This window comes from Hoplias malabaricus, chromosome 11, assembly GCF_029633855.1.
Source record: "Hoplias malabaricus isolate fHopMal1 chromosome 11, fHopMal1.hap1, whole genome shotgun sequence".
Classification (NCBI taxonomy): domain Eukaryota; kingdom Metazoa; phylum Chordata; class Actinopteri; order Characiformes; family Erythrinidae; genus Hoplias; species Hoplias malabaricus.
The window spans coordinates 15772386-15797371 of record NC_089810.1 but is presented as its reverse complement, the minus strand read 5'-3'; the positions used below and the strand labels follow the sequence as shown (position 1 = coordinate 15797371).

General features: G+C 38.1%; 1 long non-coding RNA gene across 2 annotated transcripts in view; it reads left to right on the top strand.

Annotated features, from left to right (window-relative positions):
* Positions 1 to 24986, top strand: part of LOC136709159 (uncharacterized) — a 117395-nt gene that overhangs the window by 9613 nt on the left and 82796 nt on the right. The gene's annotated exons all lie outside the window — the stretch shown is intronic.

Genomic DNA, 24986 nt, shown 5'->3' with positions numbered 1-24986 from the left:
ACAAGTACTTCAGCTGTGTTTTTTCACATAGGTGTTCATGTAGTACATGTTCTGTGCACTGTAGAGGACTAATGAGAGAGAGAGAGAGAGAGAGAGAGAGAGAGAGAGAGAGAGAGAGAGAGACAATGAGAGAGAGAGAGAGAGAGAGAGAGAGAGAATGAGAGAGTGAATTGGAGATTGCAGTACCTCCACTTATCCAGCAAGCGGCATCTCAGTCTTAAAAAAACAGCACCAGTGTTATTACATGATTTATTTTGATGGAGTGATATACCACTGCCAACTGCACATTCACGCTCCAAGTTTTTGTCTTCAGATCACTTGTAAATTCAGATGTAATCTGATATTGCATTGTACTGCGTCGACCAACACACTTCCATGGGAATAATCCATGTGTTGTTTCTGGACACATTTTTGCATAAACCTAGGTTGGTTTGACACAGATGAAGAGAAAAACACAGCCCTTCATTTGGCAAATGTGTATTTGTATATTAGTCCTCTGTCAGATGAAACATTTTCAGCATTTTTAGTGTTAGTTGAAACTTTGCAAATGCTTAGAGTGAATGGATCAATGAGGTTTTTTTTTTTTTCATGGACGGCCTCACTACCCCCTCAATTACTGCTATTGTATCTGTAGCAGCCTTAAGGTCACGTTCCTTGAAAGGGCCGAGGTGCAATGAGTTTATTCTCTTTTTACTGTGGTCTTTTTCGCATTCCTCTTCACTAAGTGTGTTTTTTTTATTTTTTTGACAGTTGGCTTCTGTCAGTTGGAGATATCATTTGTGGTTCTGATTTAGCTAATGTCTACTTTCACTGTATTTCTTCAGCATCAGCTCATTGTCTTCCCGTAAATTATTAATTTATTTCAACTCGATAGATTCTTTCTGCTCTTTTTTTCCCATCAAGATCAAATCTGTAAAAATACTTATCAGACACAATGCCAAAAATTTGCATTTTGAGATGTGTTTGATGTTTTGCGGTAAGAGGTGGAGAGTCAGGTCTCATGTTTGACTTGCAACTCTACTCAAAGTTTAAAGAGTTATGGGATTTAATTTTTAGATATAACAAACACTAAAACAATAAAGGAAAACACTAAAATTTTAAATGTTTTGTTAATTTTCCTGTTACAATCAATTATTACTGCAGTGCTATTCTGCTACAACTCATAGTGGTGTCAGGATTGACATGGCTTCAAATGATATGCCTTTCAGAAAGCACTCCATGTGACTGAATTAAGTACTTCATGTAGTGTATGTGGGCGGCACGGTGGTGCAGCAGGTAGTGTCGCAGTCACACAGCTCCAGGGACCTGGAGGTTGTGGGTTCGATTCCCGCTCCAGGTGACTGTCTGTGAGGAGTTGGTGTGTTCTCCCCGTGTCCGCGTGGGTTTCCTCCGGGTGCTCCGGTTTCCTCCCACAGTCCAAAAACACACGTTGCAGGTGGATTGGCGACTCGAAAGTGTCCGTAGGTGTGAGTGAATGTGTGTGTGTCTGTGTTGCCCTGTGAAGGACTGGCGTCCCCTCCAGGGTGTATTCCTGCCTTGCGCCCAATGATTCCAGGTAGGCTCTGGACCCCCGCGACCCTGAACTGGATAAGCGGTTACAGATAATGGATGGATGTAGTGTATGTTGTATGTGTTAAACAGAAACAGGAGAAACAGCTTGAATCTTAATACAGTTGTTTACTAAGTTGTTGAGTTGGAAAGTTTGCTAGATTAATTTAGATAAATCTTCCCTTTGAAATATACATTAACTTCACCACTTTATTTGTTTCCCTCTGTGTGATTACAGGGTATAGTATTATTTTAGATCTCTGTTTCTCATAAATTTAGATAGAGTTGTAATGCACTCTTTATCCCATTCATAGGTTTAGCTAATGAGCATTTAAATGAGAAGTTCATGATTGTATGAAGTTCTAATAAGTTTTATGAAACTCCAATAAAGTTCAAGTCCCGCTCTGGGTGACTGTCTGCGAGGAGTTTGGTGTGTTCTCTCAGAGTCTGTGTGGGATTCCTCCTGGTGTTCCGTTTTCCTCCCACAGTCGAAAAACACACATTGACAGGTGGATTTGCAACCCAGGAGTGTCCATAGGTGTGAGCGTGTGAGTGAATGAGTGTCGCATTTTGAAGGACTGGTGTCCCCTCCAGGGTGTGTTCCCGCCTTACGCCCAGTGATTCCGGGTAGGCAATGAATGAATGAATATATAATTGTATAATTGAATGTTAATGTGTAAAAAAAAAAACTGTCTCGGTCTGGTATGCTAGTTTCTCTCTTTCTCTCTCTCTCTCTCTTTCTCTCTCTCTCTCTCTCTCTCTCTCTCTTTCTCTCTCTCTCTCTCTCTTTCTCTCTCTCTCTCTCTCTCTCTCTCTCTCTCTCTCTCTCTCTCTCTATCTCTCTCTCTATGCTCATGGCAGAGGCATCTGGATTTTTCTTTAGACACAGAGAGAACACCAAACTTTGAAAAGCATGAACCGAAATAATTATTACCCTATTCCTGCTCTGTAGGTGGGTAAAATTGACTTATTTTTGTTGTTTCGGCTCACTTAAGGAGGAAATGTCTTCAAACTCGGGAGACAGATAAATGTATTTCAGAAAGTGCTACAAAACTAAACAACTCCAGTTACAAGTGAGTTTCTGTGGTGAAATAAAATGTGCAGACAAGTTAAACTGCACCCATGTACAAACAACATTACATTCGTCGTCGTTACATTCCCCTCAAAGAAACGGTTCCACCTTAAAAGATGCAGAGCATAGAACTGCATTTCCTCACAATCAAAGATGCTCACTTTAAGTGTCAAAGGCTAGAAATGTAGACAGTGTCTACCCAAATGCCAGGGGTGGACATTTCCTTCTCTGTGTTCTATTTCTTTGCTGTGTGCTTTATTGACTGGCAAGGCAGACAGGTCACCTTTTGCCCTGTACATTATTGGCAAGCTCAGGAGGAGCAGGGATGTCTCAAGGATACAGGCAGTCTGATACAGCTGTATGGATTGAGGTGGAGCTTTGAGGTCAGAGAGGCAGCCAAGACCACCAAACTGTTGGTTTTATAATAGATGAATAAATGTGCATGAAAAACAAATTTAGCGCAGCTGTGTTCCGCCTTGGTATTCCATAATAGCATCCAGGGGATCGGAACATCAGTTTACAAAGGGAAACGTCTAGCAGTCGGCCATATATCAGCACTTAAATTTAGTAACTGGGACTATTGCAATGCTTATGATTAAGATTATCTTTCTAAAGTATAGGCTAAAGAAGACCTCACTCAGAAGTATATCCTACATTTCATCACACAAGGACTTATTTGAAGTGGAACTGTAATAGAAGGCCTTGATTTTAGAGAGCATATTGAGTAACGTCTCTCAGACAGTGGGGTCCTTCATTCCTTTAGACTGGCTGCTAAAGGACTTAGACACATTTGCATTATTGATGAAGCAACCCTATCACCTCAAACATAGACTATTTAAAGGGGAACAATTTTATGCAAACTGCATATTGATGCACTAATGATCAATTGGCCACTGCAAAGGTATTAATATGCAATTGTTGCAGTGTGATATGCATTTCCAATTACCCCTGAATTTGGCTTCTCATACAAGCGGCATGGACGTGAGGCACTGAGAGCTGAAGAATGGATTTAGTCATTTGCATCCCTAATGCAAGCGAACCATCCGTTTGACCCTCGGTGGACAGGAAATTTGGCTTTTACTGTGGTTTAAGTGGAATACAGAATGTAATGCTAGGAAAGCCTACACGGCAGTTTAATACTTATATAGAAATATCATGTTATCTAATGTTTATAAGGAAAATGTATTAAGAAAAACTATTTGAGCAATTGACACTAATATCACAGTCATAATATCCATTACTGATATTGATGCATTAGTATTGATTATAATAGGATATTGACCTATCAATTTTCTTTTAATTAGGTATTAAGAGAAATAATTCTCTTTTACTCTGCTTTCAGCACTTTCATATATAGTATCTGGCTGAAGTTAATCTTCCACATATTTAACTGTATCACAGTTGCATTGTTAGAAATATGCACATTTAACATGAAACATTTGCTGATTTATTCAAATTGGAATAGTCTTATATTCTTTATTGACTTTTCAAGTGTGACAGACAACAGATTGTCATCACTAGTTCGACAGTACGAGCTGAATACAAAATTAAATCATGGTAAAAATAACCAACACATTTACAATGCAAAGATTCAACAGCTGAGAAGTGACAAACAAAACAGTCAGTAAATCCTTTATTTATTGTTGTTTGTTGTGCTTTATACCAAACCTTACTTTGCAGGGTATTTACTGTTTTAATGTGTGGATGTTTTTTTTCAGTTACTCTGGCATTGCCTGGTGAGCTTAAGCTCTTTCTGCAGCTCTAATTCTGAACAATTTAGTGCATTCCATTAACATACACGTGTTATGGAACCTGACATGATTAGAACCAAAGAATAGCTGGTTCTTAAGCATGAAATATGATGAAGCCTGTGTGTGTGTCAAGCTCAAGAAAGAGTGCAAAGATTAAAGAGTAAACAAACACAGTTTGCTTCCTGAAAACTGAAAAAGAACTTTGGAAAGAAATAAAAACAGCACAATGCTCTGTCTGTTTATTTTATGGAGCTGTGGTTGCGTTTTCTCTGAGCTGAACTTGCTGCAAACAGTGGATAAACCATGAGCCTTTCCTGACCTTGTCTGTTTATCTATGGTTCTGGTGCTGCCCTGGTTAAAACACACAGCAGCTCTGAAGTGATGCAGCATTAGTTCCCATCAAAAGTGGTGCAAATGTGTGGCAGTTTGCTGGATAACATCAAGTTTTACGAAAATCCTGTACAATTCAAGATACAGAATTCATGGTGGAAAAGGGATCTATGATCAGATGGAACTGTTTAAATAGTTTTTTTTTCCCTGTTGTCTTTATCTTAAAACATAACAATAAACAGCGATATAATATGATATTGGCACTGGTGTCTGGTCTAAGATAACAATAAACCAGTGCCAATATCTCACAATAGCACAACCTGTCGTGTGGTTTTGCTTAATACTAACTAACACATATACTAATACTTTAGCACTACATTAGCAATGTTGTAAAATTTAAATTGCCCTGATCCTACTGTATAACACACTAACTGGAATTTGTTAATTAGAAGCCCCTTTTTCCATTTTTGACAAATATGTCCAAGAACTCATTCATTTATTCTTAAAAGATTTTGTAATGGCTGTGTCCTGCTGGGTTCCAGTGGTTCCAGAGCTTAACCGGTATCACTGGGAGCAAGGCAGGAATACACAGGGCGCCATTCCATCACACACTCGCATCTATTCACACTTTCGTACAGCCAGCCAACATACCATACCTTATGGAATAAAAGAGGAAACCAGTGTGCCGGGAGGATACCCATGCAGACATGAGGAGAACACACCAAACCTGTCACAGTGGCCTGAGGTGTGTGCGAGTGAGTCAGTGATTGAGCAAGCGAGCGAGTGGTCGGTCGGTTGGCCTTCCACATTCAAATTCAACCCATCTGTGGCAGTGAACACACACACACACACACACTAGTGCACTAGGGGCTGTGAACAGACAGTAGTTGTGGGTTCAGTGTCTTGCTCAAGGGCCACGCTATATATATCATGTGCTCTCAGGGTGGCATGGATATGGAGGCTCATTCGACTGCTGTTGTAATCATTGATTTGCTTGATTAATCTCACTAGCAGCTTTGTACAAAGACCCTTTGCTTTGCTACGCATACATTGGAAATTAGGCCAGCAAATGCGTCAGAGATAATTAACTCTTTCACATTCCCTCAATTGGCTGTCCATTAGGCTTGACATTTTAAAATGAATTTTAAAAAAAACTCTCGTCAAGGTTGGCAGGCAGCGTTGGTTGATCAGATAAACATTTTCCCCTTTGTATAGATGTGTTTGGATGGTTGATTACGCTTCTAATTTCCCTGCATGCTTCAACCATCCTTACCCTTCCTCTCGTCTCTTCACCCTGAGTGACAGCAGAGGTGAATGCTTTGTGTTTGTGTGGAGGTTCTGTGTGCTTGACTCCTGTTTGACGTTGGCTTGTATGACATTGGAAGGAACAACAGAAGAGAGAAGCAGAGAAAAATAATTTATAATGCAAGAAGAGTCAATCATTCAAAAATGGAAATAATGCTAAAAACTAAATAAAACATCTAGCCTTTCTTAAACACAAAGATGCTAGAAAATGTTACTTGAAGACACTAAAATGGTGGATGGGGAAACTCTCTCGTGCATAGTCCAGTGAATCTCTTTTATCAGCTTGACCCTTTAGTGATTGGACTACATTCAATAATCCCTTTGAGATACGCTATGTCTGTTTTTTTTTTTTTTTTTGGGAAGTCTTTCCAGGACAAATTCCACTAAAGGTCCTTTAATAAACATGTGGAAAACATAGCACACATATATTTGAAAGTTGGGGAGTCAGATATAACACGGATATCAAAATCGACAAATAATGGAAGCTTTTGGAGTCACAGCAGCTGATGTATCTACAATAGCCTTGTCTGAAATAGCACACACTCCCACTGTGTGATGTCATGTTGCCAGATGTGTGTTTCTGGCTCTGATGTAGCACGGTGTTTTTTGAGTAAATATAAGAATTTTGCTTAGTAAAAAAAAAAAGCCCAAATCTCCATACAAACTGCACAGTCTTAGAGTGAGTGTACACCAAAAAATAAGGAAAAAATTTAAATTTGCATAGACAGTTACCAATTCCATGGATTGCACATAATTATCACAATGTACTTGACAAAAACTTTGGCTCAGACACCTTTTTTAATTGAATGTGTTAATGCAAACATTACATCTTTTTAATTTATTTTCCTTATTTTTGTTGTGAGAAGAGTTTTGAATGATTCCAACTTTAGTTAGTCACAGTAGGAATACAATTATTGATATTTTGATTATTACATTTAATTTACTTTGGTGGTCTGACCCTAGCTGTCAGTTTGTGCAGGTCAAATAAGGGATAAATGTGATGATATCTTTATTGCTTTATGTGTTTCTTCCACTCCTCCCCCAATCAGGCTTTTGATATGAGGAAGATAAAATGGGAAAAACATTATGTAATCTTTCTTGTTCTCTAGAGAAGGTGCATGAATACCGTAGGTCAAAAAACATGTTTTTATTTTTTTTTCACCCTTCATTCACCGTTAACCTGAATTCTGTAATGCTGTTTCAAATAATGGATTAACAAGACCATTTAATTTATGATTAAACATTTAGCCATATTTGTTAATTGGCTGATAAGAACATGGAGGGCATTTAAAGTTTTAAAATGTCTAAATGCAAATTTTCTGACCAATTTTGGTTTAAAAGGTTTTATCGTATATCAGTGGTATGATTGAAATAACAATTCTATAAATAAAGGCCCTTTCCTGCTTTTACCTGACCTTAGGCTTAATGTTGCCTGTGGGCGTCGTTTCTCGTGGCTGAAATCTCGCCTTGATCTCAATTTGAACAGTTTAACTGGAGAACTGAATGGGAACATTCTAGTTGTGTCTGGCAAATCCTGTCTCATTGTGTCTCTTATGACGTGCCATGTAATTGTATTGTTGCTCATAAATTATAACCTTTTTATTTGCCAAGAAATATTGTCCATCAGGTTTCTGCATATTTCTTTGAGCTGTAGTCTTAAGCCCCTTTTAGACGTGCGTGGCAACCTGCAACTTGTCCAGACATTACCCAGATGAACTGTATGTGTGGTAGTAAATGTCTGAATCATTTGTACTGGACGTTACCTGGACTTTGTCGTGCAAGCCCCTTGATACAAAAGCCAGGTAATGTCCGAGTGAGGTCATGTGTGAATGGAGCTGGAAATCCTCCAGAAAATGTAAGGAATTTATGCTGTGTTTCCTGCAAGAACTACACAGGCAGAGTGCATCTGACACGGAAAATCTCTGGCTTTATGCTACATGTATGAAAGGACAACTCTTGAATTGTCTGGACCTGATTCTATGGATATTTTATGGAGTCCATATGTAAAACGGCTTTAAAAGATCAATTTCAAGATCTTAGATTTACTAGTGTCAGCATCAAAAAATGAGTTGACAGCACTTATGCTAGTTACCAGAATATATAGGAGGAAAGAAGGAATCTGGTTCTGTAAAATATCTAGTCTGAAATATAGTGTTGGACGATATGGTCAAAATTTATAGAACGATATGTTTCTTAGTTGTCAGTCTTTATGATACAACTCAAATATCAATATGAACAATATAAAAACCACAGAAAAAATATCAAGAAAAAACAAGACACACAACATGACCGTCAAATGTATAGCTATTGGCGTCATCAGTATTAATTTTAAAGATAGTTTAATAAATATTGAACTGATGGCAGGTGTGCCACAAACAAACGGGCTTTGTTCATACACCAGGCAAATGTGGCCCAAATCTTATCTGTTTCTTTATATGAAGATGTGTCATGTCTGTGGCTGTGACTCTCTCTGAAAATAATCCATAGATATTTTTGGTAGCTCAAGGCATTTATGACATAGCATGTTCAAAGCATTTTCAGTTTGTAATGTATATTGGGGCAGCACAGTGTAGTGTTGCAGTCGTGTTCGGGTGACTGTCTGTGAGGAGTTGGTGTGTTCTCCCTGTGTCAGTGTGGGTTTCCTCCAGGTGCTCTGGTTTCCTCCCACGGTCCAAAAACACACGTTGGTAGGTGGATTGGCGACTCAAAAGTGTCCATAGGTGTGTGAGTGAATGTTCTGGGTGGGCTCTGGACACGCTGCATCCCCGAATTGGATAAGAGGTTACAGACCATGAATGAACTGATGGCAGTGCCCTGTATTGAATCAGTGACAGATATATTGAAAAATTGAAAATGTGTTTAAAAATCATATTGTTGTTATTGAAACATTTTATATTGCGATATATATTGATATTTAATTATTGTCCAGGCCTACAGAAATATCACAAAACTTCTTGTAAATACTGTGCAGACAAACTCGGCAAGGTGGTGGAACCTGAGGTTGTGGGTTCAAGCCCTGCTTCATAAGAGCTTTGTCTATGAAGAATCTATGAGTGAGTGAAATATAAAAATGAATATGTGAGTGTGTGATGCCCTGGGATGGACTGGTGTTCCTGCCTTGCACCCAGCAATTTATTCCACGTAGGCTATGGATGCACTGTGACCCTGGACTGGAGAAGTGGTTGCACACAATGAATGAAGGAATTAATGAACCATTCATGTATTTGAAGGTATCTAAATTTTTTTAGATGGTGAAGGATCATATTAAAATTGAAGAACACTTTCCATAATTTAAAGGTTCCCAGAAGAACCATTAAAGTCATTTCAAGTCTTTATAATATGAGAAGTTATGTAAACTCATCAAAAGATTCATCACGTATCGAATATGACACTTTAGGAAACAGAACTGGTTCTTTCAGTGTCCCAAAAAAACCTTTCTCTCAGCTTTACAGTTAAGAGAGCAACATCAGTTGAATACAAATACACAGTGCAGGTAAAACATGTTAACAGTGTATCTGAGTCAGTGTATCCAGGCAGCATTTCTTCTGGCCTAAAGCATATAGCAGAATTGTTCAAGGAAGCACCTTATTATCTGATTTTAACAGATATTTTCAATATTTAAAACTACAAAAACACCCATCTCCTGTGTGGCAGGTATAGTCTTCAGACTTCTGAATTGTAAATGGAAAAAAAAATGTATAATGTATGTGTCACGTAGACCTGCATACTGTATAACCTCCACCAGTTAAATATTTCTCAATGTTCTAAAACTTTATTTCACTCTATGGTTTATAGCATCTTAGATAGCTGCATCTAATTGAAGAAAAAAAACACGCTGTTAAGCTATAAAACCAAGGGCATCTACTACCAGTCCCTGGAATGCTGTAAAATGCGTATCTTCTCGTCTATCCGATTGCCCTGATAAAACAATACCATGTCAACTTTGGACCTGAATGCTTCTTGCTGGAGACTTTTCAAAGTCAATTTGGCCACTGAGAGCTATTAAAGCACATTTACCTTGTAGAAGATGCAGGCAATAGTTAAGGATATAGATGTAATTCTTTTATTTTCTAGGCATATTTCTACATTATTTATCTAGGCAGAGCTAGCGCATACCGAGCTCATAATATAAACTTTATTTTATTAACTATATTCATAAAAATATACATTTTCAAATAATGTAATTCCTTTATATATAAATTATATAATTTATTAAATGTTCAAAGGTCTCAATTGTCAAGTGATTGTCTCATTCCAACCTGCCACTAGTAGTTACATTTCTATTCCTATAGCAATGTATGTATAATGATTTGATTCACACCCCATAAACCAGATAAAGATTCATTCATCACATACTACGCCAGAAGATACCTGTCTGTTCCGCCAGTGCAGGTACTAAAATCTGTCACTATCAATAACCTGATTGCCCATTATACGGTATTCAGTCTCACTCTGTCACTATTTGTTTAGCACTCTATAGCACTGAGTGAATATTAGTGGAAATTACTTGGTTACTACATCGTTTTAAATTTAACCTAATTAAAATAATTATTTTGTCAACTAAATATATTTAATTTCTATACTATTTCACAAATGATGCTTTTCTTTTTTTAAATAGAAAAAATAGAATACATTTTGTAGGACCAGTGTATTTGTATTTAATGTCCATTTTGACTGGAAAATATTGTCTGTAGCTGATTCTATTCTGATCGGGGTTGCGGGGGGGCTGTATGGAATCATTGGCAGTAGGGCTGGGCGATATGACCCAAAAACTCATATCTCGATGTGCCTAAAAAAATAGCGATATACGATATGATACGATATTATGAAAACCATAACAAAATGTAATGTCAGTGTTTATTTTTAACAACAACAAAAAGAACATGCTGTAATATCTATAATCTGTAATTATCAAACTGTATGTCTCAGAAATAGTGATGTTCCGATCAAGTTTTTTTGCCCTGATCCCTATACGAGCCTTTAAATATCCCGATCTGATACTTAGAATTTCCTAGACGGTACTGTTACACACTGCAAACTCACATTAAGACTGCCTGTATCCAAGCTGCTGCATATTATTATTATTTTTTTATAACAAAGTAAACACATTATTTGTTCACAAACAGTTCATTATACATAATTTAATATTATTTGTAATCTTTTATTTTTAATCTTATGAAATTATCTAATGTGATTTTTATGTATAAAGAATTACTTTGATTCTAATAGTCAGTCAGGTTTATTGCCATCACATATATGTTGAGGGAAAAATTAAATGTAGTTTCTTTGAGAGATGGTGCTAAAATTAGATTTTTATTTATTATTATTTTTAAAGCACTGACCTGTTTCTCTGAGCGTCGTCCCAAAATCAGCAAACCCCTGTAGGCGGGATTGTGACTCCATTGGCTGCAGCACTAAATGACGGACAGTTAATTCTGGCTGCTGATTGGCTAAATAAGCGACGACCAATGAGAAGCGCATTCTCTGTTTAGGAGCCATGGAGTATCTGCCCTCCCTCCGGCTGAGAGAGAGCAGCGTGTTTCAAATAAGCGTGTCTTAACTGCGCTCTTTTTTGGAATGAAAGCTTCGCCACTGGTTTCATTTTTGTCTTTTGTTGACTTACTTACCGTTATCAGAAAGGTAGACATGGGTGCGTGCGATAAATGTGCTGTGAACTGCTCCAGCGGCGTACGAACAATGGCAGGACGGAGTGGTGTGTGTAAGTGGCTGCGAGTGCCTGGGTCAGAAGCTCGCGCTTACATCACAATATCGCGATATGGCAAAAATCTTATCGAATTAAATAAAAATAAAAAAAAACATACCGTTATTATCATGCACGATATTATATCACCCACCACTAATTGTTAGTCCTGTCAGTCATGCATGGTAGAAAACTCCCTAGATAAGGTGCCAGTTAATTGCAGGGCATCACACCATCAGACTGTAAATATAGCACACTCACACAAGCACCCAATGTGAGGATTGAACCTAGGACCCTGAGAAACTGGAGCTGTCTGACAGTGAGAATACCCGTTGTGCTAAAGTTCTGCCTCACTGGAAATTAAATAAAGGATTTTGCAGGGTACAGTAGTTAATTATATTTAATACATTTTAGTTTATTTTAGTATTGTATTTGTATGCCCAACTCTAATTGAAAGTGATTAAATAATGACAAAAAGGTCGAGTTTTTATTCACTAAACTACTAACCGATTAAACTTATAAAGATCTACCAAAATTATTTTGCTCTAAATTACACTCACAGTAACTCAGTGAGCAACTGCATTGATGTTACAAAAGGTTATGTTTTGATAATGCTTAAAAGCAATATATTAAACAGCATTGCTTGCTTTTCGGTAAATACCGTGCTGTGATTTTAATTTGTCCTGCAATTGTATTGTCCATTGCTGCCTGAGGTGGATTTGTCTTGGAAAGGCATTCTCCTTTTAGCTCATGTGGTGTAGCGTGCAGCAGGGTGAAAATCACATGTGATTGTGCTTTGAACCTTGACACCCTCATTACTTTAATAGCAGCAGTGTCACTGTCATATTTCAGAGCATGGTCTTGGGCACGTTTAGGAATAATTAACAGTGCTGGCTGGGGAGCACAGATGAAACGTATCCTGTAGGGTTGATAAGGGGGAAGTGACATGATAGCAGAGCTGCCCATAAGGTTCATGAATGAACTCAAGTGAATAAAGAGTTGATTGACTGTGAGGAGAATCATTAAAAGATTAGTTAGAGAGGGTCACCCACCCTGCCAGGTCATAAATGTATTCTGGTGTTTCCTTGGTTACTGAAATCTTTGACACTTGATGTCAACTTCATTGTGTAGTAAAAGGCAAACTATATCCCCAGACAAAAAGCAATTTAGCATTGTCAAGTACACTCCATATTAAAAAATACAAATAATGCTTGTTATGGTCTACCAATTGGCAAGGAGCTCTTTTGCTCAAAGAATGCATTTAATTGCCCTATAAAGTCAAACTATGGTGTGTTCTTTCTCAGATTTTCAGGTGCCATTGACCTTTGTGAATATGAGTGTTTTGTAGCTCTCCCCTCGTTATTTCATATCTGCTGTGATAAGCTGAAAGTCTACTGACAGATGTTTTGGTGGTCTGTGGTAAGGTAAACCAGAAGAATAATCAGATGTTGAAGAAGGTGAAAATGCTCAAAATGAAGTAACCATAGATGAATGAGAAATTGAAGAATAAGAATGTTTGCTCTCCATCAAATTTAGAAGAAGCCAAAACATTTTAAATTAAATTTGTGGAAAAAAAAATAAGAAAATATTGTCCTAGTCAACAAACTCTTAATTAATTTTGAACGTGCAGTAAAAACATCATTACGTCATGCTTTTCCCACACATTACTGTCAAGCTGTTCATCACATGGTTGTCTCAGAAACTACAGATTTTTTCCAACCTTTTCATCTAAGCCTCAATCATATTCTGCCGCTGTTGCAGAAATAATCTGCAATTCTTAATATTTTATCTTGTTTTATTAGATAATCTGTTTTAAATGACTAATTTTCATGCATATTTATGTGTTTTTTGCATAGTTATTATATTTGGAGACGGATAGTCTGGAGTATTTTTGATTGACAAATTCGATTGAAAATTGTGGTGTTATTAAATGATGGAATGTAATGTTTAGTTTGGTTATTTATTTAATTTTGGGCCATATTGGCTTTCACAGTTGAAAATGTTGATTCATGTCTTTTTCTGTGGAAGGCCCATAAGGTTCCATTTAGAGTAAGCCCAGGAAAATCCTACCAGTGAATCATCTACAGTACCAGATTGTGTGTGTTTGTGTGAATGTCTGTGGGCAAACTTTAAATATTTCTTTGGAGGACAACCCTGTGTCTCACAGTGTCGACTGACTGTGCTCTCCAAGCTTCATACCTGTCCTTAAGAACCATCAAAGTAGACATACCCTCAAAGCATCAAAGAACAGTGAAACAATCTGATAAATTACTCATTCCTGCACATGCCTGTTGGCTTTATAGCATGTGTTTTGCATTCATTTACTTATTAAAATGCGTTTAGTATAGATTTTAAGAAGATACCACCATTGTAGAAAGAGTGAAACCCTAGGGAGCGCTGGGTTATTGAATAACCAAATAACATGATTTATGATAATGCTAAAGACCTAAAGAAATGCAGAACAACCCCCAAGCATTAAAGCCACATGGGACGGTCTTTTAGCATGGCTTTGTCAATAGTTTATAAGTTCATTTTACTTTATAATTTGGTGCTCATGGTTTTGACCAATTTTGTAAAAAGCATAGGTCTTTTTGTGCTCAATACATTGACATGGATTTCAAAAACTTGATTCATATAGTTCTTTCATTTTATGGTTTTATTATTTAACTTATATCTTGCATATTTCCAGTCTATTGTACAGTAATGTGAACTATTGGGTATCATATAGCATCATTTTTATATCAAAATCAGCTGGAAACTGTGTAATGATATGACACTGGCACGAAACTGAATTATAGCCTACGTTATCAGCTGTGGCTAGGGAACATAACTGCACTGTATTCAAATGCAATTGCATATTAAGCACATAAAAAGCATATTATAAACGTTTTATTTTATAAAAGTAAGCACCTCTCCCACAATGGGCTCCACTGGACATTAAGACCATGGTTGTAGCCTATTGTTTGATGCTAGATTTACACCGTTGGTGGTTTTGAACAGAAGCATAGCTATACATTCCCATGTTGTCTGACAGAATATAATGCCAACTATGGAGTTGCAGCCTTAGAATTAGACATGTTAGTCGTTTTGCTTAAATCAAAGCTGCTTTCACTGGTAATGACACATTTTTATTCTCTACTTAATTCTTTTGTGGTACATGGCATACTATCTTAGCTAGACTTTAGGTCCCTTGTGTGATAAAGACAAAGATTTCTGTTTGAATTGCGCTGGGATTTGAAGAGCATGTTAGTTATCTTGATTCTTTGACCTAATGCATGAGAGCAGCGTTTTTTCTGTGCGCAGGATTCAGTAAACCTACTCTCCATACTAAACAGACTTCACACATAAAGCTAGAAGAAGAAGGAGTGAAAGGGGAGAGTTCTCAGGGCCTTCTGTTCTTAGGCAAGCCATTACATGATGGAGTGCAGGGTGAACTGACAGGTCCAATGCCTTCTCAGAGCTACATGGAGATTTGGGCCATCATTACCAGTGACGGCAGGGTTTAACTCTCTAATCCCTTCTGTGAGGTAGGGGAATACCCCTGACATACAAACTCACCCCACCCTTTCTCTTAACTGTGATACATTCACACATTTACGCAGTGAATTAATCTTTTAATACCAGTGACTTCGTGTTTCTCATTTCATTATAGTTCAGCTGTGCTCTATGTTCATACAAAAAAAAAAGATTTTCACACGTAATCTTGCATGGTAATACCACTTTAATGTTTTTGCATTTTCATGGTTTATTGTATTCCAAATACAAGTATGACTTATTTCCTTTAAATACTTTTATTTCTGTTGCGGTGCAAATGAGATGGAGATTGCATCACTGGATCCAGAGAAGTCTGTCTGAATTCTGTGTCTGTCAGACTGTTAAGACCTTTCTTTGTACATCTTACAGAAGTTTAGGTGAATTAGCGTTTGCCTTTGCTTAAATGACTTCTTTGTCAAAGCTATTACATCCATTTACTCATATATCTGTTTTAGCCTCCCAGTGTGCTGTAGTCTGTGTAAGACCACACTTGAAATATAGGCTGTTTCCTATGGAAAAAGATTATTATTTCTGACAGCGTTGTTTCTTCTTTGTTTTTTATTTTCTTCCAAGGTTTTTGTATAAAAACAGTACAAATACATATTCAGTATTTTACCTTTATTAAGTTTATACATTGGTTGGCACGGTGGTGCAGCAGGTAGTGTCGCAGTCACACAGCTCCAGGGGTCTGGAGGTTGTGGGTTCGATTCCCGCTCCGGGTGACTGTCTGTGAGGAGTTGGTGTGTTCTCCCCGTGTCTGTGTGGGTTTCCTCCGGGTGCTCCGGTTTCCTCCCACAGTCCAAAAACACACGTTGGTAGGTGGATTGGTGACTAAAAAGTGTTTGTAGGTGTGAATGTGTGTGTATGTCTCTGTGTTGCCCTGTGAAGGACTGGCGCCCCCTCCAGAGTGTATTCCCGCCTTGCGCCCAATGATTTCAGGTAGGCTCTTGACCCATCGCAACCCTGAACTGGATAAGCGCTTACAAATAATGAATGAATGAAGCTTACACATTAATTTATTTTGGCAATGTGTTCCCAAAAAGTTGAGCAAATGCATGTTTACATCTTCTTTCCTTTTAACTTTTGTTTCAAGACTGATGTACTACTTGATCCATTTTCAAGCAGTGTGTACTGCAAATACGCAGACATTCTGTTGTACCCAATGAAGAAACATATTTATGAATGCCATCACATGAAAAACATGAAGTTAAATCATGTACAATTAAAGCTGGCTGGCAGAAAGTAAGCCATCAGTGTTGGGCAGTGCAGGACCTATCAGCTGTTTTCTAGAGGCTTCAATACTGACAAGATGCGTTTTAGGAAACCAAAGTAATGTCCTGAGTTTTGTTGCTGAGGATACATTTGAAATATTAGATTACAACCATCTCTTGGTTATTGTCTCTGGGGTATTCTGCCCCAGAAAGCGAGACCAGTGCTCTCTAGGCCTACTGGGCCTGGATGACAGAAGCAGCACCCGGAGACACATAGACTGCTGTGACACTCGCAGGGCTTCTATAGCTACAGTTTGTTTGTTTGTTAGGTTAATAGCACTATGACAGCAGCCCTGTACTATTAGAGCTGCTGTGTATATATCAGTGTAGTGTGAAGAGATTTATTTATTTATTTATTTTTAAAATGCATCAGACTCAATGTCACAACATGAAAATGACCTTCTTCTTTATTGTATCATTTCTGTAAAAGAGTAATATTCTTCTTGATCTTTTAGTGAATGTCAAGCTAGCTAATTTCTGCAATCTGACCTTTGACCCTTTGTTAGTTAATTTCTTAACTTTTGGATAGAAAGCATAGTTTCCTGTTGTTCACCTCAAGTTTTGCCCTGTGAACTTAATGATCAATGGGAGATAATGAATAATAGGGATTTTAAGCATCAGGAGCTCTCCAGACTAGATTAACAATTTGGTCTTTCATATACAAACAATAAAACCAGTGAAAAGGTGTGTTTAATCTGATTTATCAGTGGTACTTTACTGCCTTTCATGCTTTTTTGGGATACTGATGATTGAACAGCTATGTTTGATACCTTCTTTGAAAATAAATGTACATTATCATCGTATATATCATCCACGGCTGTCCGAAATACCATTTTAAAGGCTTGAGAGCTTTGTCTTTAATATTCAGCAAATATAAGAACATAAAGCAGGCTTCAGGCTTCAGTTCCCAGTCCGGCTCGTCCCACTAATTTGCCTGCAAACTTATGCATACACGGTGCCACTAAGGGCCCAGAGTATACACGAGTTAACCAGAGCTTTGTGGAGGTGCTCTAATTTGAGGTTTAAAACCGACAAAATGAACTGTAGCTTTGAATATCTTTGTGGTTATATATCATGGTTTTTGTAGCATGTTAGGCTGTTTTAGGCTTAATTAAATTAAATCTACCCCACCACAAGCATAACTGAGGCCTCTGTCCTGACATTCCTAATGAAAAGCCTCAATGATGAGAAGGAAGCAGGGAGGTGGCATTGTCACATTTTAGCCAGTGGATCAGAAGCCAGTCTCTGACTGAGCGGCTTGCTTCGGTGCTGCACAGTGTCCACACAGGCGGAAAGCATCATACAGGGCAGAGGACACCAGTGTTACATGATTGGATTAGATTTGGCCAATAGGCATTTGAAAGACAGCAGGTGCTTCTTGTTTGAGGCCACTGTGTCCACTCAGTACTGTCAGCAGGGTGGGAGGTGGAAGGAATGCTGGAAGCTTGTAAAGAGGAGAATTTGGAGAAGACTGCATACAGAGAGGATGACCTCATCAGATGCAGAAAAAGACTAGTTCAATCCTTAATCATTTGTGAAAATGTATCATTGCTAATAGTAAGAAGATTTAATGGGGGGACAGAGAGTGTTGAGATGAAACTTAATAGAAATTTAATCGTTTGTATGATTTTTTGGACATTGTGGCTTTAGAAGGAATCTCAAAAATATTAACCATATTGGAAAATATATATTTTTAAAACTTTTATTGTAAGTTAATATAAAGGGAATATACTTTTAAAGACATATATTAAAATAAAATTCTAATTTGTATTGGTCATTATTTCAAATTTATAACAAAATGTAAAGGACTGCTTCTCTCCAAATTGTTTGTTTAAAAAAGAAACAATCAAACAAAAAAAGATACAGGTGCTTGATTATTTTCAATAGCCACATTCTGATTCCTATCAAAATTGAATAAAAAAAAGTAGCAAATAACAGAGACCTGCACCCTAACTGACCACCCAGACATTGGCTGATAAGATTTCACTTGACGCCAAGCACAGAGGGTGTCACAAATTCCCTGTAAAAATAAACACCTCTTCAGGAGAGCTCTGGTATTTTGGCCATTCGTGGCCCCTCCCCTCCACTACCCCTCTGTGTCTTAATTAAAAGTCCTTTGCCAAGCTGCATGCGGTGTCTCCACCCCCCAGGTGAGATTAGTGGATTAGAGCCTGGGGAGGGTCTTGGTCGTCATGGTGTGGTTTCTGTAGTGACCAGCATGGGTTTGTAGCCTGAGGGCACCTTACTAAATTAAGATTGGTAAAACAGCGATGAAGGTTTCTGTATGCATCTGCAGGTGGTAGAACCAGAGAGAGGGGAAAGAGATTGTGTAAAACCGCTAATCTTATGCATACACTGGTTCTAGATTTCATTTAGTCAGAAAGCCTGGATTTCCACCCCCCTGACACAAACAACCAGCACTAAGGTGAAGGCTTTTCAGAGCTGCAGAATTAATAAGACTATTACCCAACAATTACCATCCTGTGCAATAGTGTCAGATTCATTTCACTGGAAATCCAATGCCACTAATTAAAACCGTCGCTCCTCCTCAGGGCTTGCAGAGTGATTGTTTCAAAAGATGCATTCCTCGCTGAATTACAAAAGGCAACTTTACGGCTTGGAAAACTGAGAGCAATTATTTTAACGAGCATAAAGTATTTTCTATCGAGCGGCATCTCCGGCTGATCTAATATTAGTGTTGCCACTCTAAGCAGAAAGAGCACGAATAAAAGAGGCTTGGCAGCAGAGGCCGACTCTTAATAAAGAGGGAGGTGTCAAACCCCTGCTGCTTCTCTCTGTGTGGGCCACAGACAGTCTGGCGATGGCCCATACACAAGTAGAGCGCATTCACATACACAGGGTGAAACTCTAGATTCTCCGACACACTCCTGCATGTTAATAAATAAAACAGACTGTGAAACAGCTTAATATTGTAGAAATAGTATAATATGAAGGAAGGTTTATAGGTATAAAGGTACAAACAGGGTTTTTTTGGAACAGCTTATTAAAGGTTTTACCTAAAGAGAAGCTAAAGATTCATCAAACATGCTTTTTAAATAATCTCTTGAATAACTTATTTTTATTTCATGGATTGATATTCATATCTAGGGTTGCAAACGGGTGGAAAATTTCTAATACATGTCCAGTAAATTTCCAGTAACTTTGACATATATGACATATGTGATGTCATAGTTTAGGCACATGGCATTTTTCTGTTGAATATAATGACAAAGTGTAAACATACTAAAGCTAATGGTCTTCAGAATGTTAAATAAATAATGAATAAGTATTAATTCTTGGTAGGCCGTCATGGTGGCGCAGCAGGTAGTGTCACAGTCACACAGCTCCAGGGACCTGAAGGATGTGGGTTCGATTCCTGCTCCAGGAGACTGACTGTGAGGAGTTGGTGTGTTCTCCCTGTGTCCTTGTGGGTTTCCTCTGGGTGCTCCGGTTTCCTCCTAAGGTCCAAAAACACACGTTGGTAGGTGGATTGGCGACTCAAAAGTGTCCATAAGTGTGAGTGAATGTGTGTTTATTGCCCTGTGAAGGACTGGCACCTCCAGAGTGTGTTCTTGAATGATTCGGGCCCCACCGACAATAATTATTAGTTACATAAACCAGTTGAAGCAAAAAAATATAGGTAGTTAGCCTAGGTAAGCTAACCTCTTGCTAGACTGCTAGCCTTTGTAAATTAATCTCTTAAATAAAATTGCTTATTGAGCTTTTCTGATTTACCAGAAAGCAAACAACTTTGAGATTACACCTTGATTTAATAGTTGCTTAAATGTTTCAGTGCTATTACTGATAATAAAAATATGAATCTCTTCAATACATACCTGACTTTGTAGTTACCTGGTAGTGCTTTGGTCCAAATGTGTGCTTTCATTAGTGGTGAGAGTCAGGTCTCTAGAAATCATCTGGACATATGCTGTACATGTGATGGAGGCATGAGCAGTGCAGGGAGTGAGGTCTCAGTAGCCCTTCAGTGTGTGATGTGCCATGTGTCTGGGATTAAGGAGCAGCTTTGCTATTCAGCTGTTTTGGTATCATATCTAATCATTTTAGCCAAGATTATGCTTCAATATATATTTTCTTCCAACTGTACGTAATTTTACTGTACCTTTAGCTTTGAATATTCCCGTTTTATTCCTGTTAATTCCCATAATTAACCATAAATTCCCATTAATACCCATTAATTCCCATGGTAAATTTCCCAAATTTGAAAATTCCTGGAATTTTGCAGCCCTATTCATATCAGAGGCATTGCCTCAGCATGGGGGTTCCCAGAGTTACAGGGTCCAACCCAATATACAGGTTGGTGTCTGGCTGTAGCTCCATTAAGTTTACAGAATTAAAGCTATGAATGAGAAACCTTTTGATTTTGTGATATTTGTCTAATGTTATTCTTGCTCCTTTTGTCTGCATTAGCCCCAGAGGCCAACTTTAGTGTAGCAGAGCAAGCAGGCCTAAAACCTTTCTCAGCAGGTTTGATTCTGGCTCACATATGTGGCATTAATTGTAGTTGAAAGATGAAAACTCCCAAACTGAACAAGCCGAGAGAAAGATATTAGTGGGAGGATGAGCATCTAATCTGTTTTGCTAAAGCGGTTATCCTACTAAGCTACTGCTAACAGAATCATCACCACTGCGCATTCATTAGCACTGTTCAGTATTTAGCAGTGTTTTTAAAGCATTAATGCAGTGACAAATCAAATAAAGTTATTATTTCATAATCAAATGAAGTCATTATTTGACAACAGTACTATATACACACACTCACACACAATGCTGCTTTTCATAAACACTGAAGGTAAAATCACAGTGTGCAGAACAGTGGGTAAAGGGGCAGTTTGGAAATAGGAAGTATTTACACTTTGCATAATTGTACATATTTATAAATTATTGCATGCTTAACGCTTTAGGTTGTCATCGCCCGCCCCTCCCCCCACAAACTTATCTATAATTCATAAAATATTTAACTTTTTGAAAACACAGATTTTTATTATACAGTCAGACTACACATTTTTATTAATTAATGTAATTCATCCTAACATTAAATAATCCATTGATGCAAATTGAAGCATTTCAACTACTGATAAACTGTTAATCCAGCTGTCTGCTTAAACAGTAAAACAGGCCTCTGTATGGCTACATGCACGGGACTGCAAGACATTTCTCATCACAGCAATTTAACAGCACCATTAGGTGTAGAAATAAGGTTTTCTCCAGTGGCAGATGTCAGTACCTAGTGATTTGAAGAAAGAGTGTGTTTGTGAGTGTGTGTTGTACTCAAACAAACACTCTGGTGTTTTTGGTACCTCACACAATTAGTGTGACTTAATAATAAAATGACAAACACTTTGCAGTTAGGTTTGTCTTGGTGAAACTGTGAAGATGGCATTACTGCGGTGCAAATTGGTGCATAGATGACTTGCTTGTTAATTAGTCACATTGCAGGCTAGTTAACGTACAATAATCTCAGACATGCTCTCATTGGATGCCCAGGCCAAGCAGAGAGATCAAATGAAATGAAAAATTAGCAGGGGGGGGGGCAAATTACAGCATGGTGGTATTTGCTCATTTGATATGATTTGGCACAGTTCAAGTCTTGTTTAATGCATGTGGCATTAAAAAAAAGGCAGCACAACTCGCATCATGGCATGTATATTCAATATTCCTTTAGATGTTTAAATATATTTATGAAAGCCTTTATATCGTGTGTATATATATATATATATATATATACGATTGCATGTTCAATCAATGGCTGTACTTTTCATATATTGATAAGTTGATAGTGATTTAGGTGAGTATTGTGTGATGTTGTCTACTTGGAAACCTTTACTTCACACATGGATTCTGTTGGAATTTATTGACTATATATATTATTAACATCAAATTTGTTAGCCCTAGTTGCTACATTTCATTATTGTCAGGTGTTTTGCTATATAATAAAAATGCATTTATGAATTTTTAATTTGACATAGTTGAACATTTGCTTGTGTTATAACTAATCTGTTTGATCATATGAAATCCTTGATTAAAAAAAGCTTAAATCTTAAACCTTAAATCTTGATCTGTGATTAGCAAAGATGCTCATAACACAAATAAAGTTTACTTATTGGTTAGAATCTGCACATTACAGTTTTGTGTATGCTGGTATTATGATATCTATTAACTAGCGATATGGTTCCTCTTCAGTCCCCATGGTTTTGACCCTTGACAAACCCTCTGAGAATCAATTTTATTTTATCTATGGTTTTGCTTTCTGATACCTTCACTGTTTGAAGCTTAGCTGTCTTGGTATGGTACAATCTGTTCGTTAAAATTCGATATGTACATTTCTTTATATCTTGTCATTGTACAGCTCATCAAACAACATAGTATGTGTTTAAGAGAATCCTGCTGTGCTAATTTCCTTCTGTTCTACATCCATATATGCAGCAGTGACACCAATCTAATCCAGCAGTGTCCTTTCACGTCCTGTTCCTCGCAAAGACATCTTAACCCCTTTGAACGTGCAATTTAATCCAAGAATTAATGTCTCTTCACAGGAGGCTGTAAGGCACTCAGTCCAGACTCGCAGGGAAGGACAAAGTGTCATATCCAATATGACACATTTATGCTATTAACAGTAGTGTGCATAACTGAGGTCCAGCAGGGTTCTGGTCATCAAGGGAAAGTAAAACTGAGTTTGAGTTAAACCGTTGCACAGTATGTGCTCTTGCTGATCCTCCATTACTCCTGAGGATAATCACTGCTTTTACTCCTGTGAAGACTTCTCTGGACTTTGTGTATGGCTTATCCTTCATATCCTTGCACCAAGTGCAGTTATACAGCTGTGGAGGGGACATTTTTTTACCAGTGCATTCCAATAATGGCCTTTGTCTGTCACACTAGAGCTCCCTGGATGTAGAAATGTGGAATCTGTATTTAATCTTATCACTGCAATTAGGTACATATCATTTGAATAGTTTCTGATATGTTTTTATTTCTCCTTGCATCACTTTATATTTAAGAAGCTTTTTTTTACTGCAGTGTGAATTTTAATATCTATTTATTAAGCTCTGTTTGAATCTGTTCAGGGCTGTCGCAGTCACACAGCCCCTGGGACCTGGACATTTTGGGTTCGAGCCCCGCTTCGGGTGACTGTCTGTGAGGAGTTTGGTGTGTTCTCCCCGTGTTCGCATGGGTTTCTTCCGAGTGCTCCGGTTTCCTCCCATGGTCCAAAAACACACGTTGGTAGGTGTATAAGTGACTAAAAAGTATCCGTAGGTGTGAGTGAATGTGTGTGTGTGTGTGTGTGTGTGTGTGTGTCATACTCCAGGGTGTGTTCCTTGCACCCAGTGATTCTGGGTAGGCTCCGGACCCACTGCGACCTTGAACTGGATAAGCGGTTACAGACAATGAATGAATGAATCTATTCAGTTTGAGAACAGCCTACTAAACTGTTCAGTGCTGTGTCTTTCCAGAAAGGTCCGGAAGAATACTGGTCCAAGTAGTTTAAACAGTACAGAAGAAATATTGTAATATGTTATACATGTAATTCCATCATCCGCTTTGCACACATCTGGTCCCTAAATTACAATGCTGTGAAAAACAAGCAACTGAATTTATTGCAGACTTGACACGGGTTTGAGTGGGCATCGTTCCCACTGCTTTCCTGCCTGCTTCCCCCCCTCCATGCATTCACACATGTGGGCCATTATTTGTGAGGTAGCAGACACGTGGCAGTGTGCTAGCCTGTTTGTCCCATAGCAGTTACAGTTTGGTGGTGATCCAGGATCAGCTTTTTCAGCCTTGTCCTCCAGCCTGCTATATAGTGAGCTGAACAGTAAATATATTCTGGGATCAGTGGCAAGGGCAGCGTCTGTCAACATCAGAACATTTCCTACTGTTTGCACACACTCTCTCCTTAGCATTATCTCTTTCTCACATCGGTAGTGTGTGCTGTGTGGAGTTTGAGAGATAGGAGTAGATTATGACCCTGCACAAGCACTTAGATGGTCACGCAGCTCCTGACTCCTTTCAAAACGGTTATCTTTTGATGGCTATTCTGGTGTGAAGTGTGTGTGCTTGAGTTTATGTCTTTACGGGTGCTTGCGATTGTGCCGCCTGAGTTTAAATGGTAAATCTGATTGTGGCTCCAGATAAAGTGTGGCAATTTCCTCCATGTGTGGATTTTAAGAAGAGTATTGTTTCATGCCACGTTAGAGGGTTTTTTTTAGGATATGGGAAAACATCACAAACTCGCATGTGTGTTTTTTTCCCCCTTTCTTCCTACAATTCTGCTACCATCATGCTCTGATATCAGAACTTTATTAGTCTGTATTAATGCTGGTAAAATTGTATGATTGTCTATACTATTTTTGATACCATGACAAAAAATAAACCAATGAAAAAGTCTGAAATATCTGTGTGTTTTGGTTAATAAAGTGTTTTTTCAAGTAATAACTGTTATTTAAAACTAAACT